Raw genomic sequence first — 19,300 nt, forward strand, 5'->3', positions numbered from 1 at the left:
TCTTTCCATTCACCTGATCGGCCACTGCAGACTAACAGAGAAAACTATCTGGGTCCAACATCTCATCTGAGAGCAGCTCATGTCTCTCTAAATATAGCTGAGAGAAGAAGGTTGCAGAGTGAAGCCAGCTGCTGTGTTTATTATTTTTCTGTGCCACCTCTGACCAACAGGGAGCGGAGGGACGCGCTTCCCTCTGAATTCAGCAGATCTCCGTTTTGATTGCTGTCACCAGAGACAAAGGAAGAAAAGGAAGCAAAAGCGAGTATAGACTGTGGCGCACAATAATTGATGAATATTTAATATTGTAGAAATATTTGTTGTGAATTTGTTGTTTTCACTCCAAATATTTAATATTGTAGAAATATTTGTTGTGAATTTGTTGTTTTCACTCCGTCAAAGTGATTACACACAACAGGCTTGGGGCCTAACGATAAGTCAATGTTGTCTGCAAAAATCAATAATGAAAATAGTGGCCATCAAATTGTCAAATTTTGTTATTGAATGCATTTTGAAGACACTAAGTCATTTATTTTGATATCACTGGCAAGCACATATGTGTTAAACAGCTCATCATGGAAGAAACACCCTGAAAACACGTTTCCTTGAATTAAATGTAACTTTTTTTTAAGTGTGAACCACATGAAATCAATTGTTGGTGACATGATTATAATTTAGCATAAAATTTTATTTTGTTAATTTAGATTAAGAGGTGGGATTGTGACCAGAAAATTCAGAGTTTGAATCCCACAGCAGACATGTGACCAGTGTCCCTGGGCAAAGCCCTGAGGCCATGAATGCACCCCAGCTGCTGCACAGTGGCTGCCCGCTGCTAGTTGGAGAGGAATTAAATGAAAGCAAATTTCAATGTGCATTTCAATGTACCTTATATATGACAAACATTACTACTTTCCACTATACTTAAAAAGTTCATTTAGTTCCTAATATGTGTGTTTAACTAAAATGCTTAATGTTCCTGTCCCCCAGGTTTCCTTTGGCGCCACCTAGGGAAGCCAGACCCACTTTGGAAACTGCTGAAGAACTGTCAAAACACACCAATGTATGATGAGAGCACATTGGTACAATACTTATACTTGGTTTGCAAAACAATACCTTGTTACACTGGAGATGTGTTTTCAGAACAGCAATTGGCTTTTTGATTGAATTTGATGTCTTTTAGTTACTTTTTGTATCTGTAGTTGAAGAATCTGCAACACTGTTAAATAAGCTGTCTTTCTTTGAATTATTATTAACTTATGTTTTCTTTATCATAATTCTATAAATCAAATAAACATTACGCCAAATATAAAAAATAATGGCTAAACAAAAGCTTGCGAAATGTATGTCTCTAAAAAGTTTCAAGTTTGTTGAATGACAAAAACCCACAACCACCTAGACCGGATAGGCAGTTTATTATCAGACTGTTGTCTTTACATTCAGAGTTTGAAAGCCAGAGCTGAAGACGTTATCATGTTCAGGCTAAGTCAAAGCACCTTTTTAGCAAAGTGGCCTCTCGAATGTAAATTGAAATGCTTTGAAAATGAACTGGTGAATTTTTTTTTTGGGGGGGGGGGGTGGGTCGGGGGTCAGAGCACCTCAAAGGTTGATTCACTCCTCCGGACTGGTATTGATTGCAGGCTATGTGTGTGCAGTGATTAGTTCTCTCCATCCAGCCGGGCAGAAATCCATACAGTGGCTGATCGGCATTAACGTCATTAGAAACTGGTTAGGAGGGTAACACATGGAGCCAGCCAGCAGAGAACACACACACACACACACACACACACACACACACACACACACACACACACACACACACACACACACACACACACACACACACACACACACACACACACACACACACACACACACAGCGTGATTACAGCCCCAGCAGTGGAGATCTAGATTTGGCTCCGACATCGACCTCAAAATCGAACAACCTTACATCACACTGGTGCACAACTGGTCAGCAGGCTGGTTGAAGACACACACTCACGCACACAACAAAATGCCAAAATTGAGCCCCAAATCTAACTTTGGCCCTAAAAACACACAATTTGAACTCTTTAACCTGTCAGCTCGGTTGGACCACGTTCTGTCAGCCTGCAATGACTGTGAAATGAAGGGTACAATACACTTAGTGCATTCATGCCTTCATCCTATTGATTTCCATCCATTTCTTGTGAACTTATTCTAACCATAACTAAGGTTTGCTTAACCATTAACAGCTTTTTGAAATGAACATTGGTGATTATTCTTAATATTTGTTAAAGTGCAATTGACTCTCCACTACTCATCACTCTGCCCTTCACTCTAATCTTAACCCTTCTAACAGATTATCTAATCTTACCTTGACTCCCTAACTAGTAGTAGCCTCAGCCCACTTGGTCACACAGCTTGAACCACATTACTGTGGTGGGCTCTCAGGTTTCAGACCTCATGAAGAGACTGTTATCAAGACACACACACACACACACACACACACACACACACACACACACACACACACACACACACACACACACACACACACACACACACACACACACACACACACACACACACACACTTCACCCAGCAACAGGCCGTGTGCTGAGCCCCTCTAATCATGTTCAAACGACACTAATTGGCGCTTTTCAGTTTACAATGATTGAGTCCAGCCGTGAGGCAGGAGTGTGGCACTTCCTCCTTTAATTAGCCAAAGGCAGACCAGGAGCAGCCAATCACGTTGCTGATCAGCAGGACACAACGACATGGAGACAGGGCCAGGCCTTAATTGTGTTTAGGTGTGCTCTTGCTGTCAAGACTTCGAAACTTCACACATGCAACAGAGGAACAAGATAGATTGTTACTGAATAGATGAAAGTTAAGGAAACAGATAGAGAATAAAACTATGATGTGAAGATACACAAAAAAAAAATCACATGTATGTCTTTATAAAGCATAAACAAACACAATAAACTTAAATCACTTCATCAGCTGAATGCCATGTTAAACACAATTTACTTCGTGATATCTCTACATAATCCAGTGTACCTCCCTGTGTCACATCCATTCAAATCCAACAGGCTGCAGATTCACAGCCATGAGAGGCATAACAACCCTGCTTCGTGTTACGTTACATAAAATGCTCTAAATACGTTCAAGCAGGAAAGAAAATAAATATACCTTATTTGTGGCAGATGACCGAGGATGATGAAGAGAGATATTTGGACTTGGAACTTGGACTTACAAATGTTAACAGTTAAACATTTTTACATTCACTGCAAAGTCTTTGCTTTCAAGATCAAGTTATTTTGTTTAAATATCTGCCAATAGAGCAAAAACATAGCTTGCAAAGATAATCTTAGGTGAAATATTTCAGCCTAAAAACAACCCAAGCAGCATGTTTACCTAAGTGTGTAGGCGAATAAGCCTAAATTTAGAAATATCAATTCTATTGCAACAAAATACACATTACAGCTTTACATAAAACTAGTACACTTGTCCTCAACATAGAAAACAAGATTTACCATTTATTATTAGTTTATTTTTTCATGAGTTCTTGAACTGAACTACTGCTGAGCTTTGCATTGTGTGAATGATGATGACAGTTTGTTATCAGAGTGCACAATATTGGATGACCGTAGAGGATCCACTTTAATTGGAGGTTATGAACCTATTTATAACCTGTCATTTGTTTTCACTCTTAACAAAAGAGAAGGTTTGCTAATCAAACTATCATACTGTTAATTATTCTTTTTGTGCACATTTGAAAAAGGTGCACAGATTGGGAATAGAAGTTCTTGGGCAATCGAGATTGACCGAATTGAAGAGATGTACGTATAAACACATACAGAAGACCTGGACCTGGTCTGTGACCACATAGTCAAAGTGATTTCATCAAATTTAAAATGATCCATTCGGTTAATAGTTTCTTTAGCACTAACACACAATCAGACAATATATTCAGCGTACTTTGTATTTCTGCATGTATTTATGAATTTATAGTACCAAATTCATCCAAAAAAAAAATCTGTATTTTAAAATCTAATTTGATTGCTTGAATCCCTGCAGCATATCAAATCAACCAATCTTCCTATGCCTTTGCCATGTTTATTATTACTGAAATGTAATAAAGCTACAAGAAGGCCCCTCAAAAACCCAGAGCAAAGTTCCCTACCTGGCCTCCCGCTGTGTAGGCGCAGCACTGAGGTCTATGGAGGTGATCACATCCACCTGTGACACACCGCGCAGAAGCAGGTTGCATGTGGACGCCTTAGTTCCTTGTTTGTTAAAAGTCCATCAACCACACTATTGTTCAGTCCTGTGAGAAAATGTTGGAACACAACAGGCTCTTTGTCAAGTGTCTGTTCGTCCCAGGGTTCATCATCATCGTCATTCCCAGAGTCACCAAGATGTCAGGATGGTACTCAGTCAACTATTCTAGCAGTGATATTCAACACACACACACACACACACACACACACACACACACACACACACACACACACACACACACACACACACACACACACACGCAGTCACAGAAACAAAGTCACGCTTGTCTGCTGACGTCAGTTGTGGTTTCATGGCGGTCGCAGCGATGCTGATCGACCAGCATGGAGGCCTGCAATTATCCCCGGCCCAATGCTTCGCGCTCGCTGCAGTTTTATTCCTCCATCAAATGAGAGGCTACGACACAAAGGATGCAATGAAACGTGCTAAAGAAGAAACAGCTGGCTGAGCTTGTGAATGTGGTGGGATTTCTGCCGGGACGTGTTTGTTGTAGGAACGCTGCACAGCGACGACTCGAGGGACTCGCAGACAACGCATCCTGCGGTTCAGTGGGTTGAGGCGTCAACTGTGAATTGGAAATGATTTGGGATCAAGTCCAGAGAACAACCATTGTCACGTCAATATTTCCTGTCAGTCCTCACCTCGGGTCGAAATCTCTCTGTCACAAAAGTGCAGACTAATGACGGCAGCCAGTATCGGCTAAAAATATCTGTGGCGGTTAATGTTTCGCGCAAAAAGCGGCAGGTGATGGATAAATCTGAAAATTATGAAAAAGTGGGAGACTATAACATTTCTTCTGGCATAAGATCCGATGAGAAATAAAACCTAGAAGGATCATGACATGAAAGTGCTGCCAGGAGTGCTACATCTGGACAGGAAATCTGAAAACATCAGAATATCGAAATCACCTGCGCTCCAGCGGTGAAGGTCAGTGAGCAGAAGTCATTCTGAAGCCAGAAACTAACCAGTCTGAACCAAGAGAGGTTATTTACCCCATTAGCACAAAAAACACGATAAAACAATTTTCATGACCAGGATGCTTTTTGTTATCCTCCTGAAAGGACCATGATATGGGGGTTCAAAGCTCCAGTGAAAGCTAGTAAATCAACCTCTGGGGGACAATAAGTCAACTACATCAGATTTACAAACATGGTCTCAAGGACAATGAAGATACGAACAATCAAAACAATTGGGTAAATAACCGATTAATCAACCTGACCAAAACAAAGCATGAGAACAGGATTTTCTAAAAAGGAAAGAATTAGGCCAGCATTTACCACAAGCTCAACAGATTTTCATGTTATGTATCAGTGACTGCCCAACTTGTGATTTTCAAGCATTTATGCATAATAAAAAAAAAAGCACATGCCACAAAATGTCTAAATGAGACAAACTAACTCTGGTTGTCATGATTAAACATGCGGTGGCGCCTATTTGCTTTTTTTAGATTTACAGTTAAGATGTTTAAAACAGTTTTTTTCCTGAAACATTCCAGAATCAGTTCTACTTTTGAAGTCAACACAAACGCAGAAGCGTTAAGGTTAAAAGCACAAAACTCAACAGTCAGCAATGGTAACGTTAAAGGTGTGCACTGTTGAAACTGTCTTTAGGCTTGAGAAATGTTGACATTAATGCTAAAGACAGTCTTGTTTAACAAAAATATCCAAGTGTCACAACCATTTGTTCATAATAGATCTTTTTCTTTTTTTTTTTTTAAATCTTAGACAGAATGAAGCCAATTTTATGAAGCTAACTTTATTGTTATCCTCCAACAACTTTTAACCCTATAGCTTCATGTCTTTGAAAGAGCTTCATAATGTATTTTATAGTACGGAGGATATAAAATGGTATCTGTTTTCTTCTTTGTTCTGCATGTTTCATTGTTTGAGTCGTTCAGCCTCTTCTCTGTATATATCATATTTGAGTGCCCAGTCGAAACAATTAAACCTAAGTATATACTCAATTTTGGCAGAAAATGTTCTTATCTTGACAAATAGTACACACAATGTATGAGATGCCAATTATGACTTTCAATATACCCAGATTGAGAATGAAAGTGAAGGGCCGCTCAGAGGGGTCAGTGCAGGTGAGTAAAGGCCTGAAGGGACATGAAGGTCTCAGTGATTTTCATATCTGACTCATAATCAGTGAACATGTCTGTCGCGTTGTGTCACAGCGAATGTGACTCCCTCTTTACAATGTGTTACAACATACTGGCAGCGTACAGTGACCCGTGACCTCATGTAGAGTGAGCTGTGTGTCACGTCACTGTGTGTTGACATGGGCTGAGGCCCACAGGGCAGGATGCAACCCAGCGGCGACACCAAACAAAAGGTCAGGCCTCTTTTTTTTTGTGAGCCGCCGAGAGGGAGGAGAAACCAGAAAGACCCCTGCATCAAAACTACACAAACCTCTCATTTCTGAGATGTTTTCCTTCATTTCAGCACCAAATCGATTGTGTGGCGAACGACATGGCAAAACGGCCACCGTGTCAGCAAATTAAATTTGTTTTTGATAACTTGGTAAATCTTTCGGAGGTTAATTATGTTTCCTCTCACTGTGCAAAATGTTGATATTGTGAGAGGTTTTGCTGATGATCAACATTCTTTTAGAATACAATAAGAACATCAATTAAAAAAAAAACTGCATTGATTATATCTATGATCACATGGTGCTATTATTTGTGTGTGTGTGTGTGTGTGTGTGTGTGTGTGTGTGTGTGTGTGTGTGTGTGTGTGTGTGTGTGTGTGTGTGTGTGTGTGTGTGTGTGTGTGTGTGTGTGTGTGTGTGTGTGTGTGTGTGTGTTCCCTGTTAACAGGACAAGTTGTGCAAAATGTACTGGAACATTGAATAGTTGAACATTAAGTGAAGCAGAGAAGTAGTTTTCACTTTTATCATACTAAACATTCAGGAGTTGATGTTTTGATGACTTTTAAGAATACTCACAATATAATTGATATAGGCTGTTTGTATCCACATAAAATGAATAGCATTTGTGCAAATTAGATACCTTTAGTATTTACTACTTTGCAGCTTGCAAATGCTGTCTGTTAAATATAATGTTTTGTATATTAGCTTATTTCATAATCCTTTTTATACCTGATTTTATACCTTATCGATGACACATAATTGACATGTACATCCTTTTCAATAAAATAAAATATTACATATTGCTGTATGAGCAGGCAGAACTCCAACAATCGGCTACCTGGAGTGAACCCAGTGAGCAAAGAACATGAGATTGTATATGAAACTGTACATAAAGAAGATGAACAAGATTGTCCTATTCTGTGTTGGTGTTGGTGAGCCTGTGTTGTCCATTCAAAAACAAAACCCAAAAAAGGCCCCTCAGCCTGGGTTGGAACAAGGGGCCTCCTCACTGTGACGTGTGAGTGCTAACCACTGCACCACTTTGTGGCCCTATAAACAGCTGGGAAGGAGTTAAAGCAGCTGCGTGCAGACGTCAGCTGAGAACATTTATATCAACACTGCTGTGTTTACAGTGTTGGTACACTAACTGTTTTTAGTCATCATGACACACAGCTGATTCAGAGGAAGAAGATATTCTTCATCATGAAAAAGGTTCAGAAAAATAATGGTTTACTTTTGACAGTCTCGGCTTTACACAAAAGGGATTAGATAATGAGCCACAGGGATCACGATACCTTTTTTTTGTCTTCATTTTGTCTTCAGCCGTACAAACAAGAGCAAAAGCTTTCGGGATATTCAGTCAAAGCTACTTTTTTAAAAGTAGGTTATTGGTAAGCTAAGAAGAAAACGACGTGTTTAATTAGAGTAGATCTGCAAAACCCATATATGTGAACAGGAGAGCATTTAATTCCAGCTGATGTGGGGGAAAAATGGAATGCTAATAAACCCAGTGACCAGTGATAACTAACTAAGAATATGGAAACTGTCGTTCAATATGTGAGAAATATGACATAAACTATGAAAACACCAAGCAGAGGCTTTATATTAAAACAACAACAACAACAACAACAACAACAACCTGGTAAAACAAAACAAAGCAGAGGAGAGCTCGAGGCTGCACACACCAACTTTGTTCACTGCACTAGTGACCAATGTGCAATACTTCTGAACTCAACAGCTAAACTCCATCTTCCATCAGACTTCACGTCACATCTACTGAACGTTTATACAAGCCTTATTTCAAGCACACTTCAAAAAGCTAAAAAGAAAGTCCTAAAACATCAAATTAATCAATACATCTTATTATTATTATTATTATTATTATTATTATTATTAAATTAATCAATACACCTTAATCTTCAAATAAAAAAAATAATAATTGTGATCATTAAGAGGATTCCAACTGCTGAATAAAGGAAAAACAAGAAGCAATGTTATTAATGCTGAAACTACACGATCAATAAGCTGTTTGTGCTCTTCTCACGGTGTGATTCAGCGTTAGTTGACCACAGTGGTCTCCACTGGGAGATGAAATATGATTTGTAACTCTTGGCCTCAGTCCTCATCATTACAGAGAATACACGTCTACTGATCAAAAAAACAATCCAAAGCAAAAAACAGAAGACAAAAGTTACTATTAACAGGGTAAAATCCCCAGTAACTGATTGATCGATATTTCATATATGAAACTAATGAAGTTGTTGCAAATTAATCTGATGAGTTATTCACTATAATTAATCGAAAAAAAACTAAACAGAGTTAATACGATATTAAGGCATTTTCTGTTTTGTACCACTGCAAATTAAAACATTTCCATAGGTTTTCAAGATCAAACAAGAGAGAATCCTCTTCACTAATTTATAGGGAAAATAATGAACTAACCAAATCATCATATTAGTGTTGGCCCATTATTTTAAATCCAGAATATACCTGCGCCTTTCTGTGAAGAGCATGCATGTTCTCCCTGTGCCACAGTCATGACTGACTGAGAGTGTCAGAGTGGCTGCCAGCCTCTTTGTGGTTGGCATGTGATGGATTCTGAAAGCGTGCTTATTGGTGCAGTTGGTGACCATGTTATCTGCATGTGTTGTACACTACGGAAGAGTATTAGGGCCACTGAAGAAAAAAAAATTTCGGAGGCTAAAAAAAAAAAAAACCTTCATGCAATGTCGATAATCAAAGTCGAATCAAAATCGACTTTGATTTCCGACTTTTTCTGAAGTGCATGAAGGTTTTTTGTTGGGTTTTTTTTACCTCCGAAAAAAAAATCTCGACTTTGATTTTACCACTTTTTCTGAAGCGAACGAACGTTTTTTGTTTTTCTTTTGCCTCCGAATTTTTTTTCAGTGGCCCTAATACTCTTCCGTAGTACGCAGTACCAGATAACCAGAAAAGGTTTATACCACTTCCAACATACCCCCAAAAGCTGAATCCAAATATCTAAAGTAACATTACAATAAGAGATTTATTTATTTATTTATTTTTGCCAAATGTAGCAGTGAAACGTCAAACTTTACAAGGTGAAGCAATGACGATCAAAAGCCGTATGTTCTCCTCTTAAGGCTTCCACAAACAGCGCGACCTACGGCCGTCTGAGACAAACAATCGGATGGTGGGAGAATCGTTCGTAAAATCCAAGGTCGCAGCTCAAAATGGTCGGGCTTTGTGCAGTTCTAGGATGGCCGAGGTGTCGGTCAGAATCCCGTGACCACAATTGGGCCTGTGTCTGACATTTGTGGAGTCATAGCGGCAGTTGCGATCACGTCAGTTTAAATAATCCGCTAGAAATGCAGGATGACATGACGTAGTTACCCATGTGACACCAGAACGTAAACGCAAACTGCATGAATGGATGGCGCGCGCTTATGACGTTTTATTCTTGCGTAATCACTTCGAGCCGGCACAGATTCAGCTCGTGCATTCTAAAAAAAAAAAAAAAGATCATCTAAAATTGTCTCGTACATTCGTCCACAGTGTGAAGGCTTTGATGACCCTGACGGCCAGAAATCGCGCTGTTTGTAGGAACATTTAAACAAATTTGGATGGATTTTTTTTGCAGTTTTTTCTGCTGTGCTTTATGTCACTCCACACATCAGACCTACAAAGAAAACAAGCTTCATGTTTGTTAGCAAGCTGTCTTAGAAGGTTTCCTTTTTCTTTTTTTTTTTTAATGGTGGGTTGACATTATGAGAGGCACTTTGAACCCCTCTGAGCCAGTGTCATCAATTTCTAGAAGGTCGTCTGCAAATGTTCCTTCGTGAGATTCTTCATGCAGGGAACTGCTTCATACCCCCTCCTCCACAATGTATATTTCACCAGTGCACTGACGTTCACCGTGAAGCAATCGGCAGTGGAGACTGATCACTGGAAGACCAGGGAGTTAAGACTGTGTATCAGTGTTTACACTATCAAATCAAGTAAAGATGACAGAAGCATGAGAAAATGGCCAAGTAGGAATAAACACACAAAACAAAGGTCTAGTAGTAGCGAGAGAACAAAATATTTCCAGAAATGCTTGTTTCAGTTACAATAAAAAAACAAACTCTCAAGACAGTGATTCATAATTTCCACTGAGCCACATCAATCCTTCTGACTCACTGAATAGTAACAAATTACCATTGGGAGAACATACTCTGGCGATTTGGTCAGCATGAGCTCAACTCCAGTCCGACTGCAGCCTCGTCTACTTTAGCTGATACACGGAACTAATTTGATCTCTTGAATTAAAATCACTTGAGAAAAATAGAGTGCAAGACTTTTGTTCAGTCCTGATGTGGATGCCCCCCCCTGTAACCAATAATGACTGATGCTCAACCTGAGCGAAAATGCAATGAGAGAAATCACTCAAAATAAAGTTGACAATACATTAGAACTCTTTTCCATAAGAGTCCGACACATACTGACAATTCCCTCTATCAACAACTAGAAGAGGATCAGCAAGACGTTTGTGGAACTAAGTGCTGCAGCTAGATGCACTCACAGTAACAGAATGATTGCTATTTAATAATTTGTTTCTTGATCTTCAAGATCATTAAAACGTGAATAGACACAAACCTGAGTAAGATATTAATACCTGCTGGTCTGACTGATGGGAAGTGTAAGTGCTAACAATGTAGAAAAGTAAGTTATCAGAATCTAGCCATTTACTATATTTTTTCTCATGGACTGACAAACTATAACACTAAATAGCTGCAGGCAGCTTTCCTAAGAAAACCTCTATATTTTCTGCTTATTGCCCCCTCGATAATGACAAAGAATTACTGGCCCGGATTGCGTCCTGCCAGGGGGAAGGGCTTGGAGGCTGTTATTAAAAAAAAGTTCAAGCAGCAGTGCAGTGTTTCAAGTTTTGCAACAACATCTGGAGTGAAACCACAGCTGGCCTACCGCCTGCGTTTCTGAACGATGTCGATGGGCCGGTTGACGGCGCACGGTGACCCGCAGATGCTCCCGTTCCGCACTTTGAAGTGACGCTCCTGGAACGAGGGGGTCAGATACGCACAGTTTGTCGGTAAACTCATGTCTTTGGTCGTGTTTGTTTGGGGTGATGTTTCGCTCTCTTTCTCCTCCACTAATTGTCCCCCTCCTCCTCCTCCTGCTTCTCCTCCTCCTCCTCCTCCGGGCGCTCCTCTGCTCCTCGGCTCCAGAACGCTCGCTCCGCGCGGCTCCAGGTTTCCACAGACTCTCGGGCGGACGCGGGAAAGCCCTCCGCGGCGTGTGCTGGCAGCATGGCTCCGGTCCAATGTGTGGACAGGCTGAAGAGGAGGAAAACCGGGGGAATCGGAGCGAAGCAGTGCGGGTTTTTGAAGAGTCACGTCCCGGACAGTGAAGCGAAGGCCAGTGTGAGCGGCGCGCGGAGGAGCTGTTCTCAGATCCACATGGAGAAGTCCAGGACACTTTCCCTCTTCTCCGGAGACACACTCCTCCCTCTCACCCTCCGTCCCTCCTCCCTCCCTCGCCCCGTGGCTGCCTCCTCCTTCCAAACACATGGACTGCAGAGGCTTTAAAAAGTCATGAACTATGTGTGTGTGCATGTATGTGCACTATGTGTGGATGATTGGAGGAGGAGAAGGGGGGTTGGAGACCTGATTCCTGTTCCAGTCTTCATTCATTTAATAGTGAATTAAAAGAAAAAAAACATTGGCTAATCGAACCATGTATGCATACAATGTAAAGGCACAAGTTATGTTTCTTTGCCTTATGGGTACACCACTCTCATTATTTGAATGTCTAAACCCTAAATACCACTTGACTCCTTCATTCACCCCACCTCTCCAACCACAACCTCAGAATAAAGCAGGCTGACTCCTCAAGTTTCTTTCCCTAAAGGAGACCTCAATATCTGTCCTCAACATAAGATGAGTCCCCATGAATCACTGCGTAATCAGGTTTTGATATGAGAGCAGGACATACTTTAAGATATGAGCACTACAACAATATTTATTGCGGGACCATTAAACACACACAGTGGTTATTTCAGTAAAGTTTACAGACAAAAACAATACTGTATGTAAAGCTGAAGTTCAAAAATTAATGACTTATTAATATGCATGAATGAATTACGCTATAATGGCAAGCATACGCAAGGCCCTGCAAGTATGAGTCATAAAGCTCAGAGCATAGTTTGCATTTTGAGGTCTTTTGCTCCGGAGTCAATGGGTCTCTTGAATCAGTGTCAGTTCTGATGCGTACAACGAGGTCTGTGTTCAGTACAGACTCAATTAATTTCACACTTTATATTATGGCATACAAATATCAGAAAACACTCCCCACGTGATTGCGAATGCTTTCACTTTCCTTCAAAAGTCTCAAAATCAGCCTACAAAGACTGGTGGGGAGAAAAAAGCTCTTTTTACAGGATTGTCATTTAGACCAAACTGTTTTCTACAGTTTAATACAGATATAGACACTACAGCACTTGGTTATGAGAGAAAGGTAGACTTTTCTAGAAAAGGTGACACCATGTATTCAAATTAAAAGTCAGACACTTAATAAATGATATAAAGTTTTCAAAATGTTGTTTGAGTGTTTATAACCAGAAATTAGGTCTTTTTCAATTCTATCTTGACACATTAAATTATGAACGGCAGGTCACTGCTCTCCGGCAGTCTATTCATCCCAAATCTCACGTTATGGTCGTAAACTTTAGGTGAGGAATGAAAGACTGAGAATGCAGGTACAAGTGGCTGAAATCAACGTTCTCCACATGATGGCAGGATTCACTCTTCATGATGAACTCAGGTGAGACTTAAAGTAGTACTACTCCTTCTACCATGGGGTAGATATATATAGGTGTTGGCCTATGACCTTCTGGACAGATGGCCTAGAGGGTAGAAAGGCAGACTTGGGATCTTAAGTTTGCAATGAATGTATAGATATATTTCTATACAGTTGTATAGAAATGATAGATTTGGTGTTGAATTGTTCAGCTTAAACTCCAACATGATCAACTATCTGCACGAGCAGTATTTTCCCACACTGCAGGGTGACTCCAGGACGCCTCAGGTCTGATCTGACAGTAACTCCAGCAGAGCAGCAAATGTCCGGCTCATTGCAGGCGGCGACTGACTTGTTGGACCTGATGATCTCACCAACCGGCGGGCTCGCTGCTGTCGACATCACAGACAAATATTTGTCTTTTGAGACACTGTTCAGGGGGCTGAGTCGGACGTGTTGGCAGGCACACAGCAGAGGAGGTGGAGTACAGGGGCCTTCAAAATGTCAGACATTTTAAATGATGGTTGGCTGCAGATCCGGCCAGATGTGGTGACGTAGTGAGAAGGGGGAAACAAGAATCAGATGATGCGTCCTGATTTCTTCTGTTCTCCAAATGGCTGCTGTCTGAAAACTCACACTGTTAACTTTGGCTGCTAGTTATTCCACTGGCTGACTAAAGGCAAATATCTCCAGATAGAAAAAAATTATAGTTCTATTAATGGTTGTTACTGACCAAGTAAGATTAATTTTCCACTCACATAGTTTTGATTAGAATTCCAAAAATATACTCATCTACCTTCAAGTCCCGTTTATACACTTTTGACTCAATGATGTCAATGCTTACAGCCTGAAGTATCACCTGACCTATTTGTTTGAAAACCTGGTATCACATCCTCAGTCACCACTATTTCATTGTTCATTTTTCCCGACTGAGTGAGGCTGAGTTTCAAGTCAGAAACTCCCCTGACTGCTCAGATGTTTAAAATAATAATAATAAAAAAATTAAAAAAAACATGACATAATTTGAAGCCCTCCAGAAACATATTTATGGAGACCAAATCAGCCCACTCTCGACCACAATAAATTATTTTACTGCAATAGTTTGTATTCTGGACTGACTTCCATCTCGCCTTCAGAAGAAAAAGGATAATTTGCCTAAACAGACACGGTGAAGTACAGCTGTAGACAACATGGACACTCTTAAAGCGTTTTTCTAGAGTCTGTTTGCATTGTTTTAGTGTCTACTCTGCGTAGTATTTTTCTGTCATTCCTCACTGTCCTCTGCAAATGAACTAAAGAGACTCAGGTGTTGAGTGACACTTTCACGTGGCACCATTTCAACTTTAACAGTCAAAACCAGCCGATGCATTAAGCTGCAACCTCTGAGTCTGACTCTGAGAGAAGATCTTTCCTGTTAAAAGTGTGTTTTTCCCGAACACAATTGTTGTACTTTTTCCTTTGAAGCAACGATTTATTTCATTGCGAGGTGCTGTGAGATGACTTTGCTGTGACTGGTATAATAAAAGATAAACGAAATCGAATTAGATTGAATTCTCCACCAACTATAGTTTTTCAACACGGGATGACAAACTACTTCAGGTTTACTATATTCTGGCAGAAGTCCCATTTTCCAGAGTGAGAAATATATGCATGCTTGCCTAATAGAGTCTGATTATTTTCACATTTACTTTGACATGGTGGCGTTATTACAAACGGCATTATTAGGTAATAATTATTTATTTTAAAAGTAGAAAAGCTGCTGTTAGGTGTGGCATAATGTCTGCTTTTCCGAGCTCTTCAAAACTTTCCACTTCCACAATTTGGACGGTTGAGGCAGCAGTCACGTATGGTTTCCCACAGGGAATTTGAAACTTTCGCCACTTCCCTTTTACTCAGAAATGATCATGGATCATGTTCATCACCCCCATACGTAAGCAAGATCATGCGTCACGTCAAAGTCTCTACTCTGCAACTGATTTGAACAGTTTTGGCTCAAACCTCCAGGTGCTGAAACTTATTTGAAAGACTATTTCTATCCTCACGGGAAGAAAACATCTTTCAAAGGATGATCTTGTAGCACTTCAACTTAGGAAACTCTCTCAAGAGATATTGCTTTGATAACAAATGCAAGCATTTGTATGACTATAACAGAATGATTTACTATTAGCTGAAGAAAAGGAAAGTAAGAAATAACAGACAACAATCAATTTTCCATCCATTTGTAGGGTTACAGGGCGCTAATGTGGAAATGCATTTAAATAGGAATTTACAAATGTATATGAAGGAAGGTTTTGTCCATCCATTTTCAATGCCGCTTATCCTGTTCAATGTCTTGGGGCGCTGAAGCCAATCCCAGCTAACTGGGCGAGGACAGGGTGTATCCTGGACAGGTCACCAGTCCTTCACAGGGCAAACACTCACATTCACACCTAGTTGGAATCTTTACATGTCATCAACATGTATGTTTTTGGGTTGTGAAAGGAAACCGGAGTGCCCAGAGGAAACCCCCGCACACAGGGAGAACATGAAAACTCCACAGAGAAAGGTCCAACCAGTATTTGAAGCCATGACCTTTTCATTCTTTGTTAAGACCACTAACCACTGCTCCAGCGTGCGGCCCATATTGAATATGAATCATTCAAAATGTAGTTCCAACAGAAGATTTCATAAGACTACAAGTCATAAACAAAGGAGAGAGATTAACTTCCCTTCTGCACTGCATCACATCACTCCTCACTTCAAATGAAGCAGAAACGTTTGAAGTTATTTGCATTTACCCTGTGGCAGATATTTGTAGCGACAACGCCCTACAGATCTTCTTGCCCCTCTCTTGAGAGAGCTTTACTCAGCCCATGTGCAGTGTGTTTATGAAGCATTTTGGACCTTGGAGCAGACGCCGGGGTGGAGGTTTACTGAGAATGAGATGTTTGTGAGGCCTCTGTGTAACCAAATCCACCAGCCAAATGTCTTCCGTGACCCAGCTGGCTGCTGACTCCTACGACTACGTTACCTCTACTAATGAGTATAAGCTCCAAAGGAGGTGCGTCATGAACGTGTGGGCAGTGTGAGAAAAAGGCATCTTGAGTGTCTATAAACCACTTTTATATGGAATTTATTTATTTTTTTAATCTCAAACCTCCAGTGTAAATCCATTTGAGGTTCACATAAATCACTTTCCTAAATTATAGTATTTGATTGATCTTTTCACCCCCCGGCCTCACAAACATTTGCATTTGTTACCGTGTTGCTTCAGAAACAGCTTCAGCAATTAGAAACCTATCAGCTTCTCAATGGACATAAACAAGTGATTCAGGCCCGGGATATGAAAATGATGAAAAAAAAAAAATCCCCTCACAAGACTTTGATCGCTTGCGCTCTAACGCAGTGTCTTGCGCCACCTGGTGTACAGATCAGCAAAGTGTTACAGTGAGCTGACGGTCAACACGGTCAATGGCAGCTTTCAACAAGGCTTCAATTGCAAAGCAAAAATAAACTCAAAGCACTTTAAAAACAGCATCCTCATCCTCTAACAATAGTCGAATTAGGACCTGTAATAACCAATAATGTAATAATGGCCAATGATGTCATACCTGTCAGTAATGTCACAACATATTAAAGCCAATAGTGTCACAACTTTCTCATGGCGTAATAGGATATTTGATCTATTATCCTAATAATATTCAAGCAATAATAGAATAATACATAAACGGAATTGCGTTTCTGTTCATCATTTCAGTTTGCTTATCAAAAAGAGGTGTTGTAAATGTGTAATAGTGGTCATGGCCGTCTTTTTGAAGAAGCATACTATGCTACACTTTCTACCAATTATGGTTGCAAAAAAAAATGGTATTATATTATTGGCAAGTTGCACGTTTATAATATAATATATAATCACGTCATTGGCAATTGTTAAATTATTCGATGCGACCACCGCATGTCACAAAATTATATTAAGATCAATAATTATTGAATGAATCAAGTCAATGTGTTTAGGCGAATTGTGCCCAGCAGAGGTCACTATTGCTCTACAAACTGCACACTGAAGCACAATGCAAGAGAAGGGATCTAATTATCACAACTGACAATAGAAACTGCAATAATTGTGAAGAGCCAGTATTATTTCCTTGAAATGAAAAGAGTGTGCAGTATGAATTGGCAGACGTTATTGTGACAAGTGAAAAGGTTACATTTGAAAAGACTTCTGTGTACCCAATACAACTTTAAAAACTCACATATCACGCAAAAAGGTATAATTACACAAATCAGAAACCTCATTTCAGTTATTGTTTTATTCCTGCAGCTGATGGTTTTATTTGACTGCATGACATGAATCTACCTACAGAAACAATTTGCTGGAAAAATCAATATGGATTTAGAGGGTGGTGGCAATAGCAGGTTGCAGTGTAAGTATTTATGCTTGTACAAATGAGAAACACATGTCACATTCACGTGGCGTGTGCAGCCAGGCTGGCGAGGCTGGGAAACTATTCCAAGCTCCGGGGTATTATTTTGGGGTTCTGTTGTGTTATTGTTTCTCCGACCCCCAACTCCACCCATCATATCCACTGTTCTGCTTGGATGTTGCTGGAGCTGCACTGGCTCAAAAACAAGCCTTGTAGAAAGTCCACAGGGTAATAAATGGGTAATACAAGGAACAATCCACTCATATTTTTAACAGCTTAAATCTGTAAATAATGTCACTTTTTAATCTTCCTGTCAGGCCACTATTATAACCTAAAATGTAATGTTGAGGCATTTCTAAGTCTCATCCACTATTCCTGACAGTAATGGTCCTACTTGTTGAATGTCTCTTTATTTGGATCCCTGATACGAGACTAAACTGTAAAGTGAACCTGCAGACAAACAGTTCAGACTCCCTTCAGGCTTTAGGTTGAGAGTCCCCCTCAAGACGATCGCATGAGAATCATTCTGGTTGTTTAGAACTGACACAAACTGTCATCACGCTGAGTGAAAATTGATCAACAATTGAGCCCTTATGAACAAGTGATGTCCTGAGCCATTAAGTACTCATTAAAACACAATGAAATAAAGTATCCCAGCCCAGTGAGAGTTCACTCCATCAGGGAGTAAGAGTGAACATGGACACACAGGCATGCCAGGCGGAACGCACACGCACACACGCACACGCACACGCACACGCACACGCACCAAAATAAACACAACGCACTGGTATGCAGAGAGACAAATATATCTGAGTGCAGAGAGAACACGTGCAGGAGATCTATGTGTTTATAATTTACTGCACATGCGCAGATTATCATCAGTGTAACACGAGTCGGTCAGCCCGTCAGCCCGTCAGCAACACCGTGATGCAAGAGAAATGTTCCCACAAACTAATTTATTTAAAAAATGTAAACTGTGCTGTACACACGTACGCACGCACGCACGCACGCACGCACGCACGCACGCACACACGCACACACGCACACACACACACACACACACACACACACACACACACACACACACACACACACACACACACACACAATTGGGACAAAAACAGGAAGTACATAGACTGAAACTTCCCACAAACAAAAACGTGCTTCCTCTCAGAAGCCACTGGTTAAAATGCCAGCAAGCAGAAAGATAGTGCAGCAGAGGAACCATAGAAAAACAGGGTCACAGAAACACACATGTACACTTCTGTGCCAAACAACACATTTCACACCACTGAACTAAGATATTATGAGATTTCCTTTTCAGATAATCTGCTGCTGTTGGCTTCATCACTCTGGTAAAAATACTCCGGGTCATTAACACATGACAAATCCAATTACCTGCCTCCCATATTTCCGCCAACATGACTAAGCCCTCGAGCTCATGTCAACATCCAGGCTGTAATTAAATGTGAAAA

At 40.4% G+C, this 19,300-nt stretch overlaps 1 protein-coding gene across 4 annotated transcripts in view; it reads right to left on the reverse strand.

Annotated features, from left to right (window-relative positions):
- The window catches only part of LOC308115580 (3',5'-cyclic-AMP phosphodiesterase 4C-like), a 100,157-nt gene that overhangs the window by 22,718 nt on the left and 58,139 nt on the right, over positions 1 to 19,300 (reverse strand). The window contains exon 1 of one of the 4 annotated variants that reach the window (XM_080473153.1): positions 4,163 to 4,549. The exons of the other annotated variants lie outside the window; for them this stretch is intronic. The gene's annotated coding sequence lies outside the window, so the exon portion shown is untranslated. Of the gene's footprint in view, positions 1 to 4,162; positions 4,550 to 19,300 lie in introns of those variants that run through there. 4 annotated transcript variants of the gene reach the window in all.

Source organism: Lipophrys pholis, assembly GCF_963383615.2.
Source record: "Lipophrys pholis genome assembly, chromosome: 10".
NCBI lineage: Eukaryota > Metazoa > Chordata > Actinopteri > Blenniiformes > Blenniidae > Lipophrys > Lipophrys pholis.